Source organism: Hemitrygon akajei, chromosome 11 (genome assembly GCF_048418815.1).
Source record: "Hemitrygon akajei chromosome 11, sHemAka1.3, whole genome shotgun sequence".
Lineage (NCBI taxonomy): Eukaryota > Metazoa > Chordata > Chondrichthyes > Myliobatiformes > Dasyatidae > Hemitrygon > Hemitrygon akajei.
In genome coordinates, this window is record NC_133134.1 from 127025083 (window position 1) to 127050920 (window position 25838).

General features: G+C 41.4%; 1 protein-coding gene across 5 annotated transcripts in view; it reads right to left on the reverse strand.

Annotated features, from left to right (window-relative positions):
• The window catches only part of bcas1 (brain enriched myelin associated protein 1), a 135408-nt gene that overhangs the window by 79518 nt on the left and 30052 nt on the right, over nucleotides 1-25838 (reverse strand). The window contains exon 1 of one of the 5 annotated variants that reach the window (XM_073061638.1): nucleotides 16040-16118. The exons of the other annotated variants lie outside the window; for them this stretch is intronic. The gene's annotated coding sequence lies outside the window, so the exon portion shown is untranslated. Of the gene's footprint in view, nucleotides 1-16039; nucleotides 16119-25838 lie in introns of those variants that run through there. 5 annotated transcript variants of the gene reach the window in all.

The following is a 25838-nucleotide window of genomic DNA, read 5'->3' on the forward strand; positions in this document are numbered from 1 at the left end:
TTACTTAAGCCGCACTTATCAATGACATGTCCACAATATGAGATTTCTTTCTTGAAAAACTCACATTTCTCTCTCTTTGCACACAGACCATACTCACTCAGCCTGGTAAGCATTTTACTAAGGTTCTGAAGGTGCTCGTCATCATTTTTTCCAGTTACAACAATATCATCAAGGTAACATTGCGTTCCTGGGATATCTTGGAGCATATGGTCTATTGGTCTTTGCCAAATTGCTGGAGCTGATGCGACTATAATACTGGAACAGTTCCTTGTGAGTGTTGATTGTGAGGAACTTCCTGCCTGACTCCTCAATCTCCATTTGCAGATAGGATTGTGACAAGTCAATCTTTGAAAACCTCTACCCACCTGCCAAAGATGCAAAAAATGTCTTCTATTTGTGGCAGAGGATACTATACAGTACATAGCACCAGGCTGATGCTCACCTTGAAATCCCCACATAAGCAAACGGCTCCGGCCTTCCCTTTCTTGATCAGTGGGATGATGGGCACAGCCCAATCACTCCACTCAACCTTGGAGAGAATCCCAGACACCTCCAAGATCTGCAGGTCAGCATCCACTTTAGGACATAGTATGTATGTAAGGCACTGGACACACTTGATGGAATCTTGGTGTTGCTGTTTCATCTAGTTCAGTCTGGCCTTCATTCCTTTGAGTTCACCAATGCTCTTCTCAGACACCTTCTCATTAGCATTAGGCAGCTGTGTCAGCCTCTGGTTGTGCTACCATTTGGGCTACAGTTCCCTGTTGATGCCACACTGAGAACTTTGATTGAGTGCCAGCCTAGTTGGCTTTTTCTCAACCATTCACAACTGAAAAGTGCTAGCCCTCCACTTTTCTATGCATGAAGTTCTAACTGCTGTGTATGGCCTCTGTATATCACATTTACCTTCAGTTTGCCTTTGAGAGACATTTTTGTGCCTGCGCAGATCTTTAACATCACTGAGGTCTTCTCTAATGGTATCTTAGAAAATAGTCTGTTGTAGTCAGCCTCTGGAATTATACCCAGCTCAATTTTCTATTGTGATCTAGATGATTTTGTGATCTGCATCAGTTATTCTATGCAGTTCTATGCATGCCACTTCACCATAACAGTTCACCTTTTCAGACTCTATGTTGGCTGATTTTGTTTTAAATTTGGTAACTTTATACATTTGTTTAGTTTAGTGTTTGAGACTCTTCACTCGGTTGTGTTTTTTGTCTGCTGTACACACTCTCTCCATGTGCCTTTGTCTCTGACACTTTCTGCAGACTTTTTTGTTGAACCAACAGTCATTTGCCTCATGAGAGGATTTGCCACGTTGATAACACCTTTGGCTTTTTCACCATTCAGGAACATTTTGTGCATTCCACGTTCTAACCTCTTTTTCTGTAGATTTATTGCATCCTTTGCTGCTGTCTTTTATGATATTCCAATGCCCATTCTAAGGTCTCTTTTGGATAATAGCCTCTTTTGAGTGCTTTGACTATGTATGCCACATATAAGCCTGTTCCTTAACGCATCAGAATGTCCATCTCTGAAGTCATAGTACAGGAAACATCTGTGCAAGTTCTGCAATGTGTTCAGAAATGCTTTCATCTTTTGACCGGTTCCTTCTTTAAAACCTAAGTCTCTCAGCTATTACCAGTGGGTTAGAGCTCAAGTGATTTTGTAAAATTGTAACAATTTCGTCAAACGTCTTTCTTGCTGGCTTTTCAAAGAGTTACTAAGTTGCGTAAGAGCCTGTATGTTCTTGGGCCCATTAAGCTAAGAAGTGTAGTGGCTTGCTTTTACTCCTCCACGCTGTTTGCATTACACCCTCTTGTTCCACCCTCCTGTTATATGACTCCCAGCCTTTGTCAACTTCCCTGGCTGAAGCTATTGGCACGTTATTTTCTCTTTAAATTTGCACACCTTTCACTGTTACTACACACTGTACTCACGCCTTTGTTAACGTCTGTGATGGCTTTCTAGTGCTGTTTAGTCCTGTAACCGTCAAGGCAGTTTGTGATATTTCCTGACATTTAGGTTCATCCTCATCGCCAAATTCTTGTGTCTGGGCACAACTGGATATCAATAGATAAATGCTCGCATTAATAGGCTTTAACACATTCTTCACATCTGAACTGCATCGTTGCACTGTGAGGTGGAAAGCTTAGGAACTGGGAAGATTTTCTGCTTCGTATTGTCCTAAGGATCTGACTGCACTTGACAGCTCCAGTGTGTGGATTGCATTAACTGCTCACCCAACACCAGGCTACTTAAGCAGGCATTCTATGACAAACTGTCGCAGCAAGAGATATCCAGAAGGACAAGGAATACGCTTTGATGGCATTTGCAGAGTCATCTTTGAAAAAATGTAACATTCACTTCTCCTCATTACAAGCCCTGGCCCTTACTGACTAAATAGAAGAGGAGTATCTGGGAAAACATTGAGAACCTTGAGTGTTAACATCCAGAGTACACAGAGACCACTTGAAAATCTTGCAAGGAATGTATTGAGAACCTTGAGTGTTTACAATTGGGATACACAGAGTGCAAGTAATGTACATATTTCCAAATAATCTGTGCACCTACCACAACAAACACCGCCTGACCCATCTACGTCAAAGTCCATGAATCCAACACTGGTCTCTTCAGCCATCTCAGAATCCAGAAGTGGAAATGGAAACAGAGAAGAAGGTGCCTAGAATTCCCTTACCACACAAAACAGTGAAGAGAGCCTTAGGAAATGTCCAGCCCTGCTTTCAGAATCTTCATTACCAGAAAGCTGATAATTTGCATTAATGTTCTGGGAAATGTATGCACATACAGTTTTGTCTAAAACTTAACTTTATGATGGAATAAATCTGATATAGAACTTTAGCAACCTAATAAGTTTGCACACCATTTGCAGTGTTCCAAAGGCAGAGGACGAAATCATTTCCTAACATCCTTAATCCATTTTATATCAAACAGCACATGGACATTTAAAATGACAACCATCAAAGGATTCAATACTTGTAATACAACTTGTCTCACTGTAGAAATGATCTAGCGATGTATCCCCACCTTGTTCATCATAAGCTAAGTAATTTCTGCGTTATTTCTTACCGAGTATACCAAAGACCTCTCCATAGAACTCAGAACTGAAATAGAACAGACTGTCAGTCTCTGTCACTTTCTTTTTTTTAAACTTCATCCCTAATCGCGCAGCCTAAGTTTTTGCTTAAAAGACAATGTTAGAAGTATCAGGCTAATAAATGGGTTATTTACTGTCAATTGAGAAAATGTCAAAGGCTAGCTTAAAAAAAAACAGCAAATGATAAAATTATTCAGCAAATCTAGCAGGATCCGTGGTGTGAATCATAATAACATGTACGAAAACAAGTATATCTATCTTAAGTTGCAGAGGGGAGAGGAAGGAACAGGGAACAGGGGGTGTAATAGAAATGGGAAGGCAGTTCCCAGGAGACAATTACAGTCGGCCCTCCTTATCCGAGGGTTCCGCACGCGCGGATTCAACCAACCGTGGATCAGGAAAACCCGGAATTTCTCTCTCCAGCACTCGTTGCTTGAGCATGTACAGACTATATTGTCTTGTCATTTTTCCCTAAACAATACAGTATAACAACTATTTACATAGCATTTACATTGTATTAGGTATTATAAGTAATCTAGAGATGATTTAAAAGTACAGGCAGTCCCCGGGTTATGACCGAGTTTTGTTCCTGAGTCCATCTTTAAGTCGGATTTGAAGTCCGAACAGGTACATCTGATATTATGTAGCCTCAGTTAGTAAAACGTTTGTCTTAGTATATAGTATATATTTTACCTTTCTATGCATATAAAACACTTAAGAAACATATGTATTTCAATAATTAAACCACTGCCTTGCTTGGTAATAATTGTAGCTTTCATAGGACAAGGCCTTTCAAATGCTTTATTAAAATTGTTCCAACCGTTAACCGACTGTAGTCTAACGCTTTTCCAATGACCGATGGTGTTTCACCTCTTTCCGAATGCTTTATTACTTCCACTTTATTTTCAATCATGGTCGTGATTATTTTCATGAATAGAAACACTGCAGATTCAGAGCTGCGCCAGGTCCTAAAGTCCACTGCACTGATACAGGTTAAATAAGGTCCGGGGTACTGCTGGGTCCTAAAGACCACCGCATTGGGACAGGTTAAAAAAGGGACTTAAGCATCCATGTTTTTTTGTATCCACAGGGGCTCCTGGAACCAATCCCCCATGGATAAGGAGGGCCAACTGTACTTTTGGGCAGGCAGTTAGACAAAAAGCAGAAACAAAAGAGCATACATGAATTGTAAGGTGCAGAAAACTTTACCGAAAATCTAAAACAGAGCTGAATAGCCAGTTGATGAGGCAGCATCTGTGGGGAGACATAACAAGTGAATATTTTGGGTGGATAACTTAATGTCAAAGTTGGATAGCTCAGTCTCAAGAAGGAATGGCATGAAACCTTTATGTTGGATATTGAGGCCCAAGGGCGGAAACATGCCGAATCAATAGCTAAGGTATTATTTTGTGAACCTACATTGGGAAATACTGGAATAACACAGGAGGCCAAAGAGATCAGGGAAGGATGTGATGCAGAGTTAAAGTGACAGGCCAATTCAAGCTTCAATCAATGCCTAGTTTGTCAGCTTTAGAAACTAACTTTCATCACAGAACTTTTTAAAAACCAAGACTTTTTATAAAGCATAACATGTTTTCTATTATTTCTGCAGGAAGATAATTTTAAAGTTCTTTCATAACATTAAAATAACATTTGCAAATTCTTATCATAACACAGTTGACACTGTCAAAGTAGTCCACAGACATTAGGGTACACAAGCTGTATGACCAAGAGGGCAGCCAAAGCTCACAAAGCTGAACCATTACTTCAAAAGGCTAATGATAACAAAATTGTTTACATCAGAAAATACTTGGAACTGATCATTATGCTCAAAATAATTGCAGTATATAGAAGTCAAACATCTAAATATTTGTAGTATTACATATTTTAAATTAAGAAACATCCCACAGTAGCTTATTACACTGCAAAATTAAAATGTACCCTTGGTGGTCCAGTGGTTAAGATGCTTCTAAAAGCAGGGAAATTGATGGGGAGGAAATTCTTTATTTGCACAGTACAGTAGATAAGTGGGAGAAGTTTATTCCTGATTTACAACAGCTCTATCTCCTGTATAGTACTCCAACAAGTTTAGTGGCTTACTGTGTTTGATGAGTGAAAATAGATGATACTCACTTTCCTGAACTTTTGTTCTTATCACAGTGCTAAGATTGATGCTTAGTGATAGGAAATGCTTCAAACTGAGCTTAAAAATAAAAAAAAATGTAATGCCCTTCATCCAGTTGTGCATTGACTCTGACTCTGACTTTTTCTGTCATATTTTCTTACAAGAGAAGCCTACTACATCCATGCAGTTCATCAATGCAATGTATCGATGCCATTTCCTCAATGATTTTGTCACTGATGCCCTGTACTCCACTACACCCCCCATCCCTTACTGATTCTCCCATTACCACATACACATTTTAGTGTAGTCATTAATCTACCAAATGAGATATTGGTGGGAATTTGTTCAAATTATACATAGACAATGCTGGATATCGGTATCAAATCTGTGCGGCTGGAGATATGAGACAACTGTACTCTATGGAACACAATTATTTTACCCAATAAACATTGTCAGGTTAGTCTAACAGACGATGCGCTTCTCCATGTCTAGAAAGATGACTTCTGTATTTAAATCATAATTAGTTCTGCCTGTAGATCTGTATTGAAGAGGCAGATGGGCAGAGAAAAGGTAAGTTAATTAAGAGCAAAAGATTGTGTAAGATTTTGAGATGATTAGTTGGAGTGGTAGGAGGAAACAAGAACATCAACTGGGGAGGAATCTGTTGGTGTCAGGGAGACAACAGTATGTTTAGGGAGATGTTCAGTGTAGTGTTAATGAAATCATCAAAGGAGGGACTGAGAAGTTCAAGAAGAATTGGATTGGGGGGGTGGATCTGAAAGTTGTGGAGACATGCTAAAAGTATAAAGGAATGCCACTCTAGAAAACAAAGACACCCTGGCAGACACCTAGAAAGACCTTTAACTAATAACAAAGCAGGCCTCGTATAGATCCTTTTAGTGCATGAGGCTGGCACTATTCACTGTGGTGTAATTTCATGCAATTGATATCAAGAGGACTGTTTCATGCTATTTGATTATACCGCATGGAGTGAAAGGCCCCTGTGCCTGCATGTCATATACATGGAGGATCTATGATGATGATTCAGATGTGTGCTACTGACACGCAATATTCAATTAAGTTTTATATTTGTGTTTTAAAATTGACAGGCTTTCACAATTTTTCAACTATGTGGCACAAAAGGAACATGCAGAAATGCTAATCTAGAAAGCAAAGACAATTTCCAGGTGACATTGTTTGGTATGTTGACGAGTTATGCCACGGACAAATATAGTAACTTGTTATTAATTAAAACCGGTTTCTTGTTTTATCAAATTTAATAAAACATTACAAATTTGAATAAATCCATTGAAAGTAAGATGCTCATCCCGCATTGATTAAATGTAGATCATGTAACAAGTATGATCTCTGTATTAGAAGAGTAAAGTACATACACTTTCCTTATTTTTGGGAATTACAGATCACAGTAGAGGTGAAAAGATAGTTTTGATGGTGGTAGTGAGGTGGAGTGAGGGGAAGGGATTAGGTTGAAGTCTCAAATGACTTTTACAAGAAACAACATGAGGAATTATTTATGTCAGAGTTGAAACAAGATCTGTGTCTATGATCTTAGGCCTTTCATTGTAGCTTCCTGTTGTAAATCAGTTAAGACTTGTGTAACATTATAAACAACTTAAACAGCTTACATCCATATAAGATGTGGGAGAGGCAGTAGGTGAACAGAACTTCAAAGTAATCACAGTGATGGAAATTAATTAATTCAGTTGGAAAAGTAGTTTACTGACGAACAGTTTAAATGTGAGATTACAGAATTAAGTTTTAACAGCAAACATTTAATTATAACAGATATTCAGAACAACTGTCGATTTGTCTACTACAGTTTTTGAATTTCATGATTACAAAATTATGAATGACAATGTTTTTAGTTTCATGATTTGCTCATTGAGCACTGTGAAGCCACCTGATCACCAACGTTTAGAAAATATCTGTCAGGCCTGCACAGATAGGCTCCTCCCCGTCTCCACCGAACTAACAGGGATCACCTGCTACTTGTTTCCAAGTCATCACCTGCAGCCATTTTAAATCCAGCTCTTATCCAGTTTTTTGTTCACCCATCAAACCAGTCAGTCTCAAGCAGTTGCTCCTAGCCTTTAGTTACCATGTCATGTTAAGAATCTATTCTTTCTTGTTTTATGACCCCTGTGGCTTGCTATTTTGCAGTTTGCTGCAAAAATCTTTTCTGCTTTTGGGCCCAGCCTCCTCTACATTTCCTGACAGGATGGGCAAACCAATGATTGACCCAGCAGAGTATGCTCGACTAAAGGAAGTTGTCCATTGACAGGAGCATACAATCCTCAAGCAACAGGAAACTATTAACCATCTGCTTGCTACTCTGAACCAACTTTCCATCTTCATACAGCAACTATGTGCCAGTCAACCTCCTCCCTTACAGCCCTGATTCCATTGTCCCAACATTTCAACTGATCCCTAATGAGATGCTGCAGCTTCCTGTCCAGTTACAATTCGAGTTCCAGCCATCTCTGTATTCTGTGGATCAAGCCAAAATAGCCTTCCTCATCTCTCTTCTGACTGGGCAAGCTCTGACCTTGGCCACTGCTAACTGGGAGAATAAAACCAACATCTTCAATAAACATGAGGCTGCCAGGTTTTTGACTATCCATGAGGTGGAAGGAGGGCAGTGGACTGGATTCTTCAGCTGTGTTAAGGATTAAACCATTGAATTTATGACGCTTGCAGCAGAGCACGGCTGGAATGTGGTAGCTCTGCTGATGCATTATCATCATGGCTTCTTGGGTGCTTGAAAGATGAGCTGCCTAGCCAAGAGATGCCCTCTGATCTTAAAATCCTCATCACCTAGGTTAACAAGAGTCCCATGGAATGACCCTCCAAATCATCAGTTGGAACCTCAAACACGAGGAAATCTGCAGATGCTGGAAATTCAAGCAACACACACAAAATGCTGGTGGAACGCAGCAGGTCAGGCAGCATCTATAGGGAGAAGCACTCTTGACATTTCGGGCTGAGACCCTTCGTCAGGACTAACTGAAAGGAAAGATAGGAAGAGATTTGAAAGTAGGAGGGGGAGGGGGAAATGCAAAATGATAGGAGAAGACCGGAGGGGGTGGGGTGAAGCTGAGAGCCGGAAAGGTGATTGGCAAAAGGGATACAGAGCTGGAGAAGGGAAAGGATCATGGGACGGGAGGCCTAGGGAGAAAGAAAGGGGGAGGGGGGAGCACCAGAGGGAGATGGAGAACAGGCAGAGTGATGGGCAGAGAGAGAGAAAAAAAGAGAAGGGGGAGAAAACTAAATATATCAGGGATGGGGTAAGAAGGGGAGGAGGGGCATTAACGGAAGTTAGAGAAGTCAATGTTCATGCCATCAGGTTGGAGGCTACCCAGACGGAATATAAGGTGTTGTTCCTCCATCCTGAGTGTGGCTTCATCTTGACAGTAGAGGAGGCCATAGATAGACATATCAGAATGGGAATGGGACGCGGAGTTAAAATGTGTGGCCACTGAGAGATCCTGCTTTTTCTGGCAGACAGAGCGTAGGTGTTCAGCGAAACTGTCTCCCAGTCTGCGTTGGGTCTCACCAATATATAAAAGGCCACACCGGGAGCACCGGACGCAGTATACCAAACCAGCCGACTCACAGGTGAAGTGTCGCCTCACCTGGAAGGACTGTCTGGGGCCCTGAATGGTGGTGAGGGAGGAAGTGTAAGGGCAGGTGTAGCACTTATTCCGCTTACAAGGATAAGTGCCAGGAGGGAGATTGGTGGGAAGGGATGGGGGGAGGGGAACGAATGGACAAGGAAGTTGCGTAGGGAGCAATCCCTGCGGAAAGCAGAAAGAGGTGGGGAGGGAAAGATGTGCTTGGTAGAGGGATCCTGTTGGAGGTGGTGGAAGTTACAGAGAGTTATACGTTGGACCCAGAGGCTGGTGGGGTAGTAGGTGAGGACAAGGGGAACCCTATCCCAAGTGGGGTGGCGGGTGGATGGGGTGAGGGCAGATGTGCGGGAAATGGGAGAGATGCGTTTGAGAGCAGAGTAGTTGGTGGAAGAAGGGAAGGCCCTTTGTTTAAAAAAGGAAGACACCTTCTTTGTCCTGGAATGAAAAACCTCATCCTGAGAGCAGATGTGGAGAGAATTGCGAGAAGGGGATAGCATTTTTGCAAGAGACAGGGTGGGAAGAGGAATAGTCCTGGTAGCTGTGAGAGTCTGTAGGCTTATAGTAGACATCAGTAGATAAGCCGTCTTGGTTGGAAGATAAGTTGGAACCTCAGTTCGGTTTCCAGAACCACTTCAGGATGCAGGACCCTCATCAATGTCTCCAGAACCCATATAGTTAGGGGCAGCTCCAGTAACTCCCCAAGAGTGTGATCGTCAGTGGAGAAGTAATTTGTGTACTCACTGCAGAGCCTCCAATCGCTCAAGTATCAAATGCCCACTGCGTCCAGTTAGACAGCACTTCCGTGTAGAGATGAAGACCATTCATTCTGGTAAGCTCCCCCTAGCTGCTTGTTCCAGCACCATACACCGACTCGCTCTCCTTGTCCTCCTTCACAGTCTAATGGCTCTATGCACACAGGAGGCTCTGTGGATTCCGGCACAGCAGGCGATGTTCTGAACCCACCTCTCATTTGCATCTTGGACTCCCTACCGAGCTTATCTGTCACCCCTTTAACATCATGGCCTCTGATGGATGTCCCTTGGCTTTGGGATGATCCAAGCACAGACACAGCCTGTGCACATAGTGCTGGAGAACACTGCAAGTCCATCTGATTCCTCCTTATTGACTCACCCAACATTCTCATCACTGAACCAGGGGTAACCCGCTCATCTTGAGTTACCCCCGGCTCTTCACTCATGACATTCACTTCACCTGAATTCACATGAGTTGTGGACCCACCAGCGAGAACGTATGCCTGCAACTTCAGCCGACTTCACTCTGTAAATCCATGGAGACAGAGGAAATGCTTAAACTCCCATAAGAATTTCACAACTTAGTCATCACCTTTAATAAAAGGGAAACCAGAATCCTGCTGCCACACAGACCGCATGAATGTGTAATTCTGGTGTAATCGGCCTCCTCCTGGGTACCCTCCTCTCCATAAGTTTGACTGTTCTCCTTCTCCCTTCCTGAGACACAAGCTATGAATGACTACTTTGCCAAAGTATTACAGTAGAGCTTCATTCGCCCATCCCAGTACCCAGCCGGTGCAAAGTTACTCTTTGTCAAAAAGAAATATGGAGATCTTTGTCCCTGCCTTGACAACCACGGAATCAGAAAAATCATTAAGAGCTGCTACCCTCTCCCTTTCAGTTCTGGTCACCTCACTACAGAAAGGATACTACACACACACACACACACACACACACACACACACACACACACACACACACACACACACACACACACACACACACACACACACACACACACACACACACACACACACACACACACACAATATTGTATACTATAGAAAGGGTGCAGAGGAGAATTACAAGGATGTTGCCTGGATTGGAGGGCAAACCTTATGAGAATAGGTTGAGTGAACTTGGCCTTTTCTCCTGGGAGTGACGGAGGATGAGAGGTGACCTGATAGAGGTGTATAGGATGATGAGTGGCATTGATCACGTGGATAGCCACAGGCTTTTTCCCAGGGCTGAAATGACTAACACAAGAGGGCATAGTTTTAAAGTGCTCTGAAATTGGTACCGAGGAGATGTCAGGGGTAGGTTTTTCCACACAGAGAGTGGCGGATGCATGGAATGTACTGCTGGCGGTGGTGGTGGAATCTGATGCAATAGGGGCTTTTACGAACCTCTTAGATAAGTACATGAAGCTTAAAAAAATGGAGAGCTATGCGCTAGGGAAATTCTAGGAAGTTTCTAGAGTAGGCTACATGGTCGGCACAACATTGTGGGCCAAAGGGCCTGTAATGTGCTGTAGATTTCTATGTTTTATGTTCTATGTTCACTACCCTTGATGGACAGGGCATTTGCACTTGTAATGCTACTGTAATGACACTGTAATTTCCTTTGAGATCAAAGTATCTATCTATTCAAAACATTCTGCAGGACCCAGATACTTAGCAAACTGGATCTATGGAGCCGCTACTACCTAATCCACATCCACCTCACGGATGAGAGGTGGATCACGGATCTCATTCCACCGAGATGTAACACTGAGCGTCGTAGGACGTCATTCCTGCCTGTGGCCATCAAACTTTACAACTCCTCCCTCGGAGTGTCAGACACCCTGAGCCAATAGGCTGGTCCTGGACTTATTTCCACTTGGCATGATTAACTTATTATTAGTTAATTATTTATGGTTTTAGATTGCTATATTGCTTCACTATTCTTGGTGTGGCTGTAACAAAACCCAATTTCCCTCGGGATCAATAAAGTATGTCTGTCTGAGAGGATGACGGCATTCGTAACACCCATTGGCCACTATAAGTACTTGGTGATGCCTTTCCGATATTTCAACAGTCCAACTGTTTTTGAAGCCTTCATTAACTAGATCCTCCAACATGTGCTACACAGTCTGTGAACCTTGACAACATCCTCATCTTTGCCAATGACCCCCAGGACCACGTCTATCACGTTCATTCAGTTCTTCAGCATCTCCCGGAAACCGGCTGCACTGCAAATTAGAAATATGCCAGTTATATACACCAGCCATTTCCTTCCTGGGTTACATCCTTTCACCCCAAGGCATAACCATGGAGCCAGAGGAAGTGCACACCATCACTGAATGGCTCCAACCGCACTTCCTCAAACAGCTACAACACTTCTAGCTTCTCCAACTTCTATCACTGTTTCATCAGGAACTACGGCCAACTTACCACTCCTCTCCCCTCCATCACTGATAACCTGGTCTGAGGTCATGGGCCACACTTTCGTGGAACTCAAAGGGCTCTTCACCCCTGCTCTCATTCTCCACCATCCAAATGCCTCCGGAACTTTTACAGTAGATGTAGGCACATCTGATGTGGGCACCAGGCCATCATCTACCAGTGAGGACTGGATGGGAAGACAGAAATTGGGCTGCCTTCTTGCACAAGTTCAGCTCTACACAGCACCATTATGGAGTAGGAGACAGAGAGCTACTGTCTTTGAGAGAGACTGGAAAACACTGAATCCTTTCTGATAATGAACTGGCCTCTTATCCTCATATCCATATAACAGACCTCCAAACTCAACCCACATCAGGCTTGTTGGGCCTGTTCTTCGAACAATTCAACTTCACTATCTTCTACCCAGCCAGCTCGAAGACACTAAGGCATATGCCCTGTCAGGGCAGTTCGACACGGCTGAAACTGAGATCGACCCCCAGCCCATCATTTCATCCTGGCAGCTCCTCACCCTGATCACCTGAGATCCTAAGAACCAGATCCACCAGGCCCTACAGCATGAGCCTGCTCCAGCCTACACCTCTGTCAACTGCATGTATGTGCCAGCAGCTGTGCTCTCTGAGGCACTCCAATGGGCCCACTCCTAATCGCTCTCCAGCCATCCAGACACCCGATGGCTCTGGATTTTCTGTGACACTGGTTCTGGTGGCCTACCGTGGTTGCAGATGTGTGTCAGTTACTCGCTGCCTGTCCTCAATGTGCCCAGTCCAATTCCTCCGACCAACAGCCTTCTAGGCTCCTGTGGCCCCCAAACACATGGATCTCATCATGGATTTGCTACTTTCTGATGGGGCCACATTGATCCTGATAGTGGTGGACTAGTTCTCCAAGGCAGCCCTCTTCATTGCCCTCCCCAAATTTCTGTCAGCCACTGAGAAAGTGGATCTGGTTCTACAATATGTAATTTCCCTTCAGATATTGTGCCAGACAATTGGTCTTCCACTTCTGGTGAGCCTTCTGCTCTCTCCTCTGCACCTCAGTGAGTTTGTCTTCTGGCAGACCAACATTCAATCATAAAGAGGCAATTAGCAAATGGAGAAGTTTCTGCAATGTCTTGCTGCCTCTAACCATTCCACATGGAAGAAGTAACTGCTCTGGGCTGAGCTGTCCCACATTCTGCACATCTCTGCCACAGATACTCACCCTTTTAAGTGTTTCATGGCAACAAAATCCTTCTTGTTCCCCATGGAGGAGGCAACAGTGGAGGTCCTGTCCGCCAGGGCCCTGGTTTGCCGATGCCAGAATGCTTGGAAGAGGATATGGAGGCCATCCTCAATGCCACCAGGCTAAACCCCATCAGCATCCAGGCAGATTACTTCAACCTGGGGATTGAGTCTGGCTGACAACCCGAGATCTGCCCCTGTGCACTGACTCCTGCAAACTCTCACCTCAGTTCATTGCTCCCATTAAGATTACTCAGTGCATCAATCCAGTCATTTACCATCTCCAGCTGGATCCCTCAGGATCACACCTACCTTCCATGTGCCCCACTTCAAACCTGTGGTCCATGGACCACTCAACCCACCTGAGACTGCACCTCTGGAACCAAGAGAGGTAGAAGGTGTTCTAGTGTATAGTACCTAGTCAACTGGGAAGAGAAGACTTGGGTGCTGTCCAGCTTCATCTTCTATCAATAGCTCAAGAAGTAGGTCTATCCAACCCATCCAGGTTGTTCTAGGCTGTTGGGTGCTGGCAATAGCAGGAAGGTTTGTGTCAGGTCTGCACAGGCGGGTACCTCCACCCAGCTAACTGAAGTTACCTGCAACTCATTTCCAACTCATCACCCGCAGCCTATTTAAACTCAGCTCCTATCCACTGTCCTTTGTTCACCCATTGAAGTGAATGGTTGCTCTTACCCTTGTTACCTTGTTGTGTTAAGAATATGTTCTCTCTTGTTGTGTGGACTCTTGTGGTTTGTTATTTTTCAGTTTATTAGTGAAGTATCGTTTGGTGCTACAACTGCCTCTGCCGCTTTGCTTTTGGGTCAAGCCTCCTCTACATTTCCTGACAATACCTTACAAAGAGAAGGAGAGCAATTGTGGCTTCTTTGATATTATATCTCAACTACCAACAGTCTTTATAAACAGAGTGATGATCATTTAACATATGTGGATGACATTCCTGTGATACAAGAGAATTCATTCTATTGTTCTTTAAAATCCATCATGATCCTGTTTGAAAGTTTTGAGAGTAGTGAGTCAAACCTATCGTTTTTTTAAACTCCTTGACATTTAGCAATTTTCATGTTCTCACAGTGCAAGTTAAATTTCAGTACAATGAAAAGGGAAACTCTCATTAAAACTCACTCTTATAATCAGCTTAGGCCTTGATATTTAACTTAAAAGGTCAGAAGGGACAATTTTTGTGTTATTTTCTCAATGTTCATCTTATATTTAAAATCCACCAAATGCAGGCAATTATTTTTAGCTGATTAGAGCACTTCTCCGGTAACCATCATTAAAATAACCTCAAATAACTCCTCTGAGGTTCTAAGAATGCACTTTTAGTGCAGGTACACTGTCAAATCTGCTTTTCACAGAACATCTAGCTGGTCACCTGGCAGAACAATACTGCAAATTAATGTGAGTAATCAGATTCCTCCAAGACAACAAAAAAAAAATCTGCCTACTTCTGAACAAGTAGCATGAATCATCCGACACTGCAGAAGTCTCACTATGTATTTAACCAAATGTTACTCGTTCATTTCGAGCCTGAAATTTGGTCCCAACCTGACGTCATAGAAAACAATGGAGATCCCCACGGAGGTGGCTGGAACTGGAACTGAGTTGGATGATGTAGACATTTTCACCCACATTGCTAAGAAATTTACTTTCAACTTCTGATAAAGAAACTTCATAAAAGATACAAAACACACAAGTAATTATTCCACAACCAGATCTACAGTCACGCAGACCTAGTACACAATGCATATACAGACTTGTAGCTATGATCCAGATGGATGAATAATCATTGCTAATCCAACTTTCAATTATTATGTAATATAAAATGTATTAGCAATGAGAAGGGTGATAGCACTATGTAAAATAAAATGCATTATACACAATCCTTGATATACAGGGATGTACTGGAGTGGAGACTTACTTTTATTTTATATCTATTCATGACATCATTGTCAAGGTCTAATAACTCCTTAACTGCCGTAATCCATGAAATAAATGTACTTGTAATATCTTTATTCGCTATACATTCACCGAAAGAATTAGAGGTTTATTCTTAAATAACACGAGCTGATTATATATATATATATATATATATATATATATATATATATATATGTATTTATCTATCAATGAGTTCTCAAATCCCATGAGACTGTTACAACAGTGCCTGTATTACAATGCAGGGATTCTCCTTTCCAACATGATGACCCATATGCCACTGTAATATATTCATATACAGTGCTATCCTACATCCTACAGTACTGTATCATTTTCTTACAGTCAACAGGAAAATAATGGAAAATTACATCAGTGTGTTTCTTGCTGTTTCCTGGCAACTGATTATAGATCCACACTCCTGAATTCTTGAAGTAAAGGCATCAACCTCAAGCAATAAAAAAAACAATTAACATTTTATAAGCACTTTAAATACCATGCTGTACAGCTCTCAAGCCACATTCTAAAATGTGCATACAGCCTCCAGAGAAAGTTCAAAAAGGATTTGTATCATTGGTCCCAGGTTTGCAACATCAAACAAAACTGTTCCATCTTTTATTTTCACCTGAGCTACCACAAGACAAATTGAGTATTTCCAAGAGCAAACACGAGGAAATCTGCAGATGCTGGAAATTCAAACAACAACACACACAAAAAATGCTGGTGGAACACAGCAGGCCAGGCAGTATTTCCAACATGTGTAAGATTTTGTAGTACCTTTTCTAATTGAGGAACTTGGCTTGTGGAAATCTTCCTATGTTCAGGAAAGACAACACCTGCAGCATAATTACCAACGGATCCTAGAATGGTTAATGTGGTTCTTGGGAATGGTTGAGGTGTACAGGATTACTGCATTGAAAGAAATTTAAAGTAGTAAATAAAGAAGTGAGAGAGAGAAAATAATATATTAAGAACCATTATAATCTTGTAGATTATAGCCTTCATCCTTTAATCTGTTGATATCATAAGCATTAAATAGCATTAAACAGGTGTAGCTTCTCAAGAAAAAAAATTTCCATGGACACGAAGGCAGTTACACAGAAATAAACATAGCTTACTGACGGAGTTAATATAGGTAGCAGGTTGAAGTAGACTGCTGCTCTCTTTTTATTTGTAATTGGGATGTCTTACAATCAAAATAAGAGAGAAAAAAGGATCCAACATTCAATGAAAGATATATTGCAGTTTTAATGATCGGAAAGGTTATATTGTTATGAACTGTCTCTGCACTCTAAGCTTTGTCAGGCAAGGAAGTACTAGCATGACAAAGGGAGCACTTCAAAATTACTCAAAAGGTCTCTATGTAAGAGTATTATATTCCCACTGATTTGGTAATCTTAGCTCGTGACCACTCACAGGGAAGACAGAGCAGCTGGGATTAATGGTGCTGAATCATTTCTTGTTGAAGCCTACTGAAAACAGTGGGACAAATGCACTAGCAACCCTGACACACAACCACCTTATCAAGCACTTCCACTCCACCTGTGGAAGCGTCACAGACTCACTGACTGCATTATTGATCTCAGGAATTGCAGAACTGGAGGAAATCATCCTCAACTACCCAGGACTGTTGAAAAGTTTATTTTTATCATAAGCAATTTGTACTTGCATTCAGAATCAGGTATCTCAAATAATGATGAGCCCAAGTACAGGAAGGAGATAAAGAATTAATAAGAGATAATATAGTACATGACAACAACCTTTCCCTCAATGTCAGCAAAACTAAAGAGCTGGTCTTTAACTTCAGGAAGGGGGTGCTGCACATACTCCTGTCTACATCAAAGACCTTGATGTTGACAGGGCTGAGAGCTATAGGTTCCTACATCAATAATAGCCTGTCCAGGTCCAATAACATAGACTGCATGGCCAAGAAAAGTCAACAATGCCTCCATCTCTTCAGGAGGCGAAAGAAAATCGGCATGTCCCGGTCACCCCTTTGCATTTTTTATTAATGTGCCATAGAAAGCATCCTATCTGGATGCATAATGGCTTGATACGACAATTGTTCTGTACATGACCACAAGAAACAGTAGAGTTGTGAACACAGCTCAGCACGTCATGGAAACCAGCCTCCCCTCTGTGGATTCTCTCTATACTTTCACTTCCTCAGTAAAGCAGCCAGAATAATCAAAAGCCCCTCTACCGTAGATATCTTGTCTTCTTCCCTCTCTTTTGAGCAGAAGATATAAAAGTCTGAAAGGACATACCATTGGGCTTAAGGATAGTTTTACCCTGCTATTATACGATATTAAACGGTCTCCTAATATGATAAGAAGGGCTCTTGACCTCACAAGCTGTGTTGTTATAATTTTGTGTCATAGTATCTCAGTACATGAGACAATAATAAACCAATCCCATTTCAAAATATTATTAGACATATGTTGTGAAATGTGTTGCTTTGCAGCAGCAGTACAGTGCAACACATTAAAAATTGCTCTAAGTTAAAATAAACAGATAGATAGTACAAAATGGAAATCATTAGGTAGTATTCATGGGGTTGTGGACTGTTCAGAACTCTGATGGCAGAGGGGAAGTATCCATTCCTAAAAAATTGAATGAAGGTTTTCACGGTCCTGTATCTCCTGTCCAATGGTAGTAGTGAGCATGTTCTGTATAATGATGGATGCCACCTTCTTCAGGAATTGCCTCTTGAAGGTGGCTCCAGTGGTGGGGAGAGTTGTGCCTATGTTGGAACTGGTTGAGTTTACAGACCCCTGCAGCCTCTTTCAATCCTGCACCTTGGAGGCTCCATACCAGGCAGTGATGCAACCAGTCAGAATACTCCCCAGCATAATCTGTAGAAATTTATAGGAGTCTTTGCCTACACAATGAATCTCCTCAACCTCCTAACAAAGCAGAACTGATAGTATGCCTTTTTCATCATTGTATCAATGCACTGGGCTCAGGTTAGGTCCTCTGAGATTAGGACATTCAAGAATTGAAGCTCCCCATCTTTTCCATTGCCAACTTGTTCAATGAACACTGTTGAGTATTGCGCTTTCTTTCCATTCCTGAAGACCTGAGTCAATTCCTTAGTCTTGCTGATGTTGAGCACAAGATTGATCACTCAACAAACTGATCTACCTCACTGCTGTATACCTTCTTGCCATCATCTGATGTTCTGTCAGCAACAGTTGTGCTGTTTCTGAATTTATAGACAGCACTTGAGCAGTGTCTAGTCATACACTCATGAGTGTACAGAGAGTAGAGCAGTGGGGGCACCCATGTTGATTGTTGGCAAGCTGGAGAGGTACTCCTAATTTATTATTTTCTGTAGTGAGATTACACTTATAAATACATCTCTGAGAGAATAAATATTTTGGGAAAAGGGTTGTTTCATGGTGATCCAGGAAAATGCCTGTGAATTCATAAACCTATTAGTATTAGTAAATCTTTGACTAAAAAACTGAAATAGATCAGAATCACTGTTAGAAATAGAGATGTAGGGATAGTTGTTTAGATATGTATGCATAATGCCAATAAAGGGCAGAAGAAAGAGACAAAGTCATGAACATACTGGTTGAAAATGTGCCAGTAATTTTTTTGAGGTACTATATGTGTAGCTCCTAGTCTTGTTAGTAACTGGTTAGATGTGGACCCAGAAAGATCTCTCAATTTACCACTGTGTCTTCAATGGCAATCCTAAAGAACAACAACAATGTCCATTTCAGCCATTTGTAGCATGACATTTCTTCACAAGTTTACCAACACTGTAAGAACAGAACAAAATTGTATGCAAAGTTCTGAAAATCTTTGGTTTTAATTCCTAATAGATCTGTAAAATAAGACAATGATGAATAAAAGAGTCATCATATCTGTTCTCTTCTTGTTAAATCACACTGGAGGCTTGCAAATGTTCTTTGAATGCTCCATTCCTTGAGATTATTACATAGAGTGATCAGAATGATTCTTCTCTGTCCTGAGGGTCTGATCTTAAAACTACCTTACTTAGATTAGAACTGTATTATCTGCCAGGCACTGTAAAATCTAATTTTTTATGTTTGAAATATTTTAGTGCTTCTCAAATTTTCTCACACATTCCTATTTTACTTTGGTTATCAGGCTTCCTAATATAAAGTGAATTTCTAATTCATATCTCAACCCTTTGCTGCAGATTTGAGCCTTGATTATAGTTTTGTAATAGTATCCTCTATTTCACTGGTAAGTCTAACTAATTTGAAACTGTAATTTTATTCATGTTGCCCTTGATTTCTTAGAGGTAGGGTCAACAATCGCTCCACTAAAACTAACTAGAACAATAATTTTTTAAAATATTAGTCAAGCATTAGTGGCATGTAAACGTGTTAATTAACTAAAGTGCAAATGATAACCAACTGCAGCTGACACCATCTGGTCCTGTAGAATGTGTCCAGAAATGCACAAAGCACAATACAAGCTCTATGACTCAGCCTACAAAACTTGTGACTTTCCAGCATTTCACAACTACAATAAACCTCTTGTAAAATAAATGCTGAATACATGATCTAAAATGCATACTTTGAGCACTGTCTGAATTGTAATGCTTGTGGATTACAATAGATATGAAAATAACTAGTTTGAAAATTTGCACAGTGAGCCAATTAGTTCTTAAAAAACAATATTCTTTTAATTGTACACATGTGAAATGTTTCTACTTCAAAAAAAAACATATCAGTATGTTACTTGTTCATTGCTGAATCTTAGTTACCACACTAGATCTCAGGAAAGACCTCAAAGCTACTTAAAGGAGTTGTGCATTTTTATATGCTCACTATATTGGTAATAATTACACAATGACTGCAATGGATTAAAACAAAATCTAAATAATTTTCTTCAAAGCGTGAATTATGTTGTGAATCATTGAAACTAATACACATTATAAACCATGGGTAGATTATAATATCCTATTTCATAATGCATCAAAAAGTTACATGGGAAACCACATTTAGATTATAAGATTAAAACAAAATGTAACCACTACACCTGGAGATGGTTGCTAAAACAATGGGCACATCTTGACATCAGGGTTAGTAACTGTCAAGAAATGTCTGAGCTTCTTCCCTAGGGCAGCACTGCTCAATACAAGAGGACGTGGCTTTAAGGTAAGGGGTGGGAAGTTCAAGGGACATATTAAAGGAAGGTTTTTCACTCAGAGAGTGGTTGGTGCATAGAATGCACTGTCTGAGTCAGTGTCTGAGGCAGACACACTAGTGAAATTTGCACTGTCTGAGGCAGACACACTAGTGAAATTTAAGAAACTACTAGACAGGTATATGGAGGAATTTAAGGTGGGGGTGTTTAAATGGGAGGCAGGGTTTAAGTGTCGGCGCAACATTGTGGGCTGAAGGGCCTGTACTGTGCTGTATTATTCTATGTTCTTCCTTGCAGTCCCAATTTCCAGCCTTCAAACTGTGGAAGTAGATTTATTAATGTAGCCACAGCGTACTGGCATTAGAGAAATCTGTAAAATGTCTTCAACTACTGTAGAACCAAATCTCTTGTGATCTGCAAAATACTGCTTCTTGCACTGAATTGGCAAGCATTGGATGTGTCAAATTAGTATATATCCATGAGTTGCATCCCAAGGTGCATGTGTTTCATGTCATTAAATACCATTGTGCTGGCCTGGACCCTGTGTGTCCGCTCCTTATGGCCGCAGGAAAAAGTACAGACTTAGAGCTCCTAGTAATCCACAGTTTTCCTTTCCAAATGATATTTTGTTGAAACTAATCACACATTCAGTAATAATGATGTCACATGCAATCCAAATTTGAGGCTCTATTGTTCTTCTAGTAAAATGATGACTTCTTACAGAACTGTGGTCCCCTTGACCACAATTAAATCAATCATAATTCCCTTCCTCTTAATTTTTATCCATGGCAAATCACCTTTCTCCCAAATCAGAACTCGATTTCCAATTATTTCTTCACTAGGGATTCAGCCTTCTGTTTTTCCACTCAATTACAGACCCTCTGTTCATCCACACAATCGAAAAACCCAAAATTCTTCCACCTAGTCACTCACAATTCACTCTTCTATTCCATCATTGATCTTCTATTCTTCCACTCAATTACTGATTCTCCGCTTTTCCACCACTTTCTCACAGTTATTTCTCTAACCTGCTATTCTTTTGACCATTGTCATGGATGACTCTCTGCCTTGTCCAGACAACACTCCCCCTAGTGTACTACACTTTGCTCTTGCACCTACTGAGAACCACTTTGGACTTCACTTTGATGATCAGGGCAGACAGAAGCTGCAGTGAGCAGGTCTCTGGCACTGAGTCTGGATCTGTGGCTCAGAGAGGAAGAGGGGAAGAAGAGGCAAGCTGTAGTGATAGGGGATTTATTGGCTATGGGACAGAATGGAGTTTCTGTGAAGGAGAACTGGATGGTTTGTTGCCTCTTGGATGCCAAGATCAGGGACATCTAGATCAAGTCCACAGCATTCTTAAATGGGAGGGAGAGCCATCAGAGGGTGTGGTCCACCTTGGTATGAATGACATAGGTAGGATGGGTGATGAGGTCCTGCAAAGTGAATTCAGGGAATTAGGTGCTATATTAAAGTACAGCTCCACCCGGGTTGTGAACTCATGATTGCTACCCATGCCATGCACTAGTGAGGCCAGAAATGGGAAGATCATACAGTTTTACATGTGTCTAAAGAGTTGGTCCAGGAGGGAGGACTTCAGATTTTAGGATCATTGAGCTCTCTTTCATGGAAGCTGGGACCTGGACAGAAGGGGATGGTTTACACCTGAACTAGGGGAGGACTAATATAATTGTGGGAGCGTTTGCTAGTGCTGCACAGGGGTGGGTTTAAACTAGAGTTGCAGGTGGATGGGGTCCAGAGCTCCAGGACAGATAGTGGAGTGGTTGTGAAGAAAGGTGGTAAGCCTACATTCAAGATCAGGAATCAGAAGATTGAGCAAGGTGGGACTAATGTTCTGAGCTGCATATTTTTCAATGCCAGGAATATTGTAGAAAAGGCAAGAGAATTCCAGGATCAGCACCTGGAATTATAACACTGTACTCATTAGTGAGACTTGGTTGCAGACGGGGCAGGACTGGTAGCTCTGTTCCAAAGTTCTGTTGTTTTAGATGTGACAGAGCAGAAACAATTAAAGGGGGAAGGGCGGCACTAATCAGGGAAAAATGCCATGGCTGTGCTCAGACTGGTCAGGCTGGAGAGTTCGTTTGGAGAGGCTTTATGGGTATAATTGAGGAATAAGAAAGATATGATCACATAATGGGATTATATTATAGACCACTCAATAATCTGTGGGATTTAGAGGAGCAAATTTGGAAAGAGATCACAGACTGTTGAAAGAAACATGAGGTTGTAGTATAGGTGATTTTAACTTTCCATATATTGACTGGGACAAAGGGCTCGATGGGAAAGAGTTTGTCATGTTTGTGGGAACACTTTGCATCTAGTGATTATAATCCCATTAGTTTCAAGGTAATTATGAAAAACGATTGTTGCAATCCTTGCCTCAAGATTCTAAATTGGAGAAAGGGTAATTTTGATAATATCAGAAAGAATCTGACAAGTGTGGGATTGGATAGGTTGTTTTCTGTTAAGAGTGTACTTTGTAAATGGGAGATCTTCAAAGGTGAAACTTTGAGTAGAGAGTCTGTATGTAACTGCCAGAATAAAAGGCAAGGATAACAGGTTTAGGGAACCTTGGTTTTCGAGAGATATTGGTTAAGAGGCATAGCAGGTATAGGCAGGTAGGAACAAATGAGATGCTTGAGGCATATAAGAAATGCAAGAGATCACCTAATAAGGAAAGCCGGAGGGCTAAAAGAAGACAAGAGGTTGCTCTAACAGACAAGGTGAAGGAGAATCCTAAGGGCTCCCACAGATATACTATGAGAAAAAAAGATAGCAAGGGTCAAAATCGGTCCTTTGGAAGATCAGAGTGGTAATCTATGCGTAGAGCAAGAAGAGGTAGGGGAGAACTTAAATGGAGTTTTTTGCATCTGTATTTACTCGGGTGAATGACCACAGATGTCTATAGATGAGGAAATTCAGTGGTGATGACAACAACCCCTTACAGATTACAAAGGAGAAGGTATTTGCTGTCTTGACGCAAATCAGGGTGAATATATCCCCATGGCCCGATAAGGTGTTCCCTTGGACCCTGTGGGAGGCTAGTGCACAAATTGCAAAGGCCCTAGCAGAGAAATTTAAAACATCCTTAGCCACAGTAAGGTGCCGGAGGACTGGAAGGTAGCTGACGTTGTTCTGTAGTTTAAGAATGGCTCTAAGCATATAGAATTTATAAGCTGATGAGGCTGACATTAGTAGTGAGAAGGTTATCGGAAGCTATTCTAGGTGTCCAGATATATAAATATTTGGATAAATCAATATTGTTTTGTGAATGGTACGTTGTATCTATCCAATCTTATAGAGTTTTCCGAGGAAGTCATCAGGAAAATTGATGAGGACAAGGCAGTGGATATTTTCTATATAGACTTTGACAATTGGTCAAGGAGGTTTAGTCACTTGGTATTCAAGATGACAATCTGGTAGTAGATGAGGTAGTAAACTGGATTAGATACAGGCTTTGCTGAAGAAGCCGGAGAGTTGTTGTAGATTGTTGCCTCTCTGACTGAAGGCATGTGACTAGTGGTGTGCTGCGGGGATTGGTGCTGCGTCCGTTGTTGTTGTCATCTACAACATCAATCTGGATGATAATATGGTGAACTGGATCAGCAAATTTGTGGATGACACCAAGGCTGGTGGTGTAGTGGATGGCGAGGAAGACTATCAAAAATTGCAGCGGAATCTGAAAAAATGGACTGAAAAATGGCAGATGGAATTTAGCACAGACAAGTGTGAGGTATTGCACTTTGGGCTGACCAACCAGGGTAGGTGTTACACGATGAGTGGTAGGGCACTGAGGAATGCAGTAGAACAGAGGGATCTCCAAACACAGATCCATAATTCCTTGAAAGTGGTGTCACAGGTAAAACAGGTCATAAATCAAGCTCCTGGCATATTAACCTTCATAGATCAATGTACTGAGTACAGGAGGTGGGATGTTATGTTGAAATTGTACAGGACACTGGTGAGGCCTAGTTTGGAGTATCATGTGCATTTTTGGTTACTGACCTATAGGAAAGAGATAAATAAGATTGAAAGAGTGCACAGAATATCTACAAGTATATTCCTGGATCTTGAGGACCTGAGTTACAGCGAAAGGTTGAATAAGTTAGGACTTTATTCCTTGGAACGTAGAAGATTGAGGGGAGATTTGATAGAGGTATACACAATTATGAGGGGTATAGATAGGGTAAATGCTTTTAGATAGGTTACAGGCTTTTCTCACAGACTGTGGGTTAAGTTTGAAAGGTGAAATGTTTAAGGGGAACATGAGGAGGGCCTTCTTCACGCAGAGCATAGAGAGAAACTGGAATGAGCTGCCATTGCAAGTGGTGGATGTGGAGTCAATTTCAACACTTAAAGAGTAATTTGGATAGGTACATGGATGAAAGGGGGATGGAGTGTGGGTGTAGGTCAATGGGGCTAAGCAGGTTAATCCAGTTTGGCACAGACTGGATGGGCCAAAAGGCTTGTTTTGTGCTGTAATGTTCGGTGACTGTCCTGAACAATCTTTTGTTTCCCTACCCCACCACCAATCTACCTCAAACCCACTCTGTACTATAGTGCACATGCCGTACATTTTCACTAACATGATCACCACTTACTTACCATAATGAACACTGAAAATAATTGTTTATTTGGCCTTCCATGGAATTGGAATTCATTGGAATCCCCTTCTCTCTTGATAGAAAACCTTACTTCCTTCTCATACAATGGTGTCTCGTCCCAGTTTTACATTGAAAAATTGCTAAAGTCAATGTGCACTTTCGATCATTATTTCCTGAATTGTTTCTTAACCCTTTGTGGTTGAAATACAAGGATATTTACTTCAGCAACTAAAATACTTCAATTTTAAATCTTTATTACCTTAAAGATTGAACATGCATTTGCAGTGTACTTTTTAAATATTATATGAATAAACTTGACTTGCAGATTGTGTGTGTGTGCACGCACATAATAATATTCCCCAAGCAGATGTATTTAATAATCAGTAAATCATTATTTTGATATTAAATACAGAATGAAACTTGATTATGAGGGGGCTGTGTCCTAAGCCCCCTCCTTTACTCTCTGTATACCCATGTCTGTGTCGCCACCCACAGCTCCAATCTGCTAATTAAATTTGCAGACGACACTACACTAATTGGCCTAACCTCAAATAATAACGAGGCAGCCTACAGAGAAGAAGTCCCCACCTTGATACAGTGGTGTCAAGAAAACAACCTCTCCCTCAATGTCACAAAAACAAAGGAGGGGTTGTGGACTTGAGGAGGAAGGGAGACAGGCTAACCCCTATTGACATCAATGGATCTGGGGTTGAGAGGGTGAACAGCTTTAAGTTCCTTGGTATACAAATCACTGAGGTTTTCATATGGTTTGTATATACTGGCTGTGTCATGAAAAAGGCACAAAATCGCCTCTTTCA